General features: G+C 49.2%; 1 pseudogene; it reads right to left on the reverse strand.

Annotated features, from left to right (window-relative positions):
• Positions 1 to 1573: 1573 nt before the first annotated feature.
• On the reverse strand, positions 1574 to 2844 carry LOC129690175 (60S acidic ribosomal protein P2-like; annotated as a pseudogene).
• Positions 2845 to 3376: the final 532 nt, after the last annotated feature.

The following is a 3376-nucleotide window of genomic DNA, read 5'->3' on the forward strand; positions in this document are numbered from 1 at the left end:
GCCCCAAGCGGAGGCGCCAGTAGTGGCCTCTCCCTCAAGCATGGGCCTTCCTGCTCGGCTGGGGCGGCAGTGGTTAGCACAGACGGGCCTCCCAGGGCTGCAGCTAGTCCAAGCAGGAACACAGGCAGCTGCCCCAAGTACAGCTCCCTGCCCTTGGCCAAACAGTGGACACCACTGAGCTGATCGATCTCCTACACTCTCATTTGCCCCTGTGGGCTCAGATCTGAGAGTAGAGAACAAGGGGAACCCCTGTGCTTTCCGATTAGGCCTGCCAATGAGTGAGTGCACCTTTAAGTGAGTGCTTGCAGAGCCCCAGATCCAGGGTCCCTCTACACTAGCAGCCACACCCTTCCACCCACACCCCCACTGTGGCCAACACAGGGACCCTTGGGACAGCGTTGTCAACACTGAAGCCCCTGCTCTGTGGGTCTACCAGTAGAGGGCAAACAACTCCTGGAGCCCAGACAGAGCAGAATACCAGGGGGACAGTACGACAGGCCTGTAGGCCACTGAGGTAGTCAGGAAACCTGCACATGCGCACTGGGCCCCTGAACACCTGCACCCCTCCTGCACTTAAGCTCCACCCTTCCAGGCATCTACACGCTCTAGCACCCTGTCATCAGGGCACACTACCACACACGTGCCCGTGCTTGTGCACATGCGCCTGCGACCTTCCTCCCTAGGCTACAGCTGAAGCACCAACATCCACTCTCAAACCGGTGGACCTCTCTCATCTTCCTGAACAATACTCCAGACACCAGAGACAGACAGACCCAGTCTGAAGTACAGACTCCAGGAACAAACAGTGAAGGTAAGCTAGAGGAGGCGTAAGAACACATCCAACCAAAATCAGGACACATGCTTCACCAGCAACCCCCAAAATCAATGGATATTTTAATTCACTGGAAACACAGGAAAATTACTTTAAAGCTATGCTTATCCAGTCATTAGAGGCACATAAAGAGGAAATGAGCAAAGCCCTCAAAGAAGCACAGGCCAATACAGCCAAATAGAGACACAGGTAGAGGCACAAGTAGTGACATAGAGAGAGGGAACAAACAAAAACTAGAGGCCACCATGGAGAGACAGGAATCCACATTCAAACAGATGAAGGAAATGGTGCAAGGCATGAAAACAGAGTTAGAATCAATACAGAAAACAGAGAAAACCCTGCAGCTGGAGAACTTAGGGAAAAGATCAGGAACCACAAAGGTAAGCATCACCAGCAGAATATAAGAGATGGAAGGCAGAATCTCAGGCGCCGATGATACAATTGCAGAAATTGGTATATCTCTCAAAGAAAAAGTAAAATCAGAAAAGTTCCAAACACAAAACATCCAAGAAATCAAGAATGCCATGAAAAGACGGAAACTAAGAATAATAGGAATAGACAAAGAAGAAGATTCCAGGCTCCAGGGTCCAGAAAATATTTTCAAGAATATCATAGAAGAAAAATTTCCCAACTAAAAGAAAGAGGGTTCCATTAACATACAAGAGGCCTACAGAACACCAAATAGACTAAACCAAAAAAGAAACTCCTCATGAAAGGTTTTATTTGCAAGGGTACAGGAATTTAATCAAACAAGCCAAATCATATGTCACCGTCTGACTCCTCGGATTCCTCTTTCTTCTCAGCTTCCTTCTCTTCTGCTATAGCAGAGCCAGCAGCTAGAGCTGCAGAGCCAGGCGCAACAGAAACAGCCAAAGCCCCAACAGCCCCAGCAGGCACACTGGCGAGCTTGCCGACACCCGGAGTAATGCCATCCTCAATGTTTTGTCCATTCAGCTCACTGATGACCTTGTTGAGCCGGTCATTGTCCACCACACTGCCCATGCTGTCTAGTATCTTCTTGGTATCTTTGGCACTAGGAGAGGATTTACCGTCAGGGGCGGCCACCCTTACGGGCGGCCAGCAGATAGAGGCCACTTAACGCATTCTGAATGGAATACAGGGAAGGTATGGTGGTGGCATGACCCCAGAGGCCTTCAGCTTCCCCCTCCACTTTAGCCACCAAGTGAGACCACATGAGGCCCAAGGCCTTCACCAATGGAAAGCTGTGTACCTCTTGACTTCTGGTCGCTGCCCACGCCTCAGTCCTGACCCCTGTCCTCGGTGCAGCAGCCCAGCCTACTCCTAAAGTTAGGAAAGCCTTTGAAATAACACAAGCCTCCCTATAGGTGCATGTTAAAACTCAGGCACTAATAAAACTAGGCTTTTGCTAGGGGAGGAGAAAAATGGGTCCAGTGAATTGATACATAGTCTTGGCAGAGATAAGAACAGGAATGCACAGAGTCCTACCTATCAGTAGACTCCAGAGAAGGCACTAGCCATAGAAGTTAATGAGAGGGGAGGGTAAAGGCTGTATGAGTTGTGGAGCCTGGTGGAGAACGCAATGAAACTCCTCTCCAAATTCGGGAACTTTAGGACCAGAGATGGAGCTGGGCGTTCCCCAACCTTCAAGCCCTGTGAGGCTAACAGCTGCCTGTGCCACAGGTGCTGCGGCTCTTCCTGAACGCACAACCCTTCATTTTCCAGTGCTCGTAAGTGTAACAGGCTTTACAAGGCAACCATGGACACTATTCAAACCAGGCTCAGTGGGTTACACCTAGAACTCCAGCATCCAGGAGTCTGAAGTATCAGACCAGTCTAGGCTACATTGTAGAGTGCAATCCTATCTCAAAAATAAAATAAATAAGGGCCATCAAGATAGCTCAGTGGTTAAAGGCGTGTGCTTCCAGCCCTGATCACCCGATCCTTGGAACCAACATGATGGAAAGAACCAGCTCCCATAACTTGTCCCCTGAGTTCCACACATGCTCCATGACATGGGAGTATTTGTGCATGGATGCATGAACACACACACGTACACATGCATACACACACACACACACACACACACACACACACTAAATAATAAGAATAAAATAAAAGACTCAGAACATGAGTGCTGTCAAAGGCTCACAAGCCACCTTGATGAGAAGTCTGATTTCTGCGGTTCCTTTCTCTGAGCGGTTTGGAGTTTGTTTAAGGACCTACCTTCAGGCAACAATAAAAACTGTGCGTGCCTGTTTCTCCCAAATTCTTCATAGCAGAAAATGTGCAGTTTAATAATTCTGGGTACTGCCTGAGAAGTCCCAGCTGCCCATCTACCCAGCCATACTTGGGCTTTAGAGTTCTCCCTGAAATATTTAGCCTTGCCCTTTCAGACTGCCTTTGAAGGAAGGCACAGAAGTGCACAGTACAGGGTGGTAAGGAGAGAATTCATGTTTACCCGTGCTGAGGACAGAGCCCGGAACCCCATGCCCACTATGAAAGTGTTCCTGCCCCATTGAGTTCTTCCCCCAGGGCAGACATTGCTTTCTTGACTTAATGCTG

This window comes from Psammomys obesus, unplaced genomic scaffold (assembly GCF_907164565.1).
Source record: "Psammomys obesus unplaced genomic scaffold, mPsaObe1.curated_primary_1811, whole genome shotgun sequence".
Classification (NCBI taxonomy): domain Eukaryota; kingdom Metazoa; phylum Chordata; class Mammalia; order Rodentia; family Muridae; genus Psammomys; species Psammomys obesus.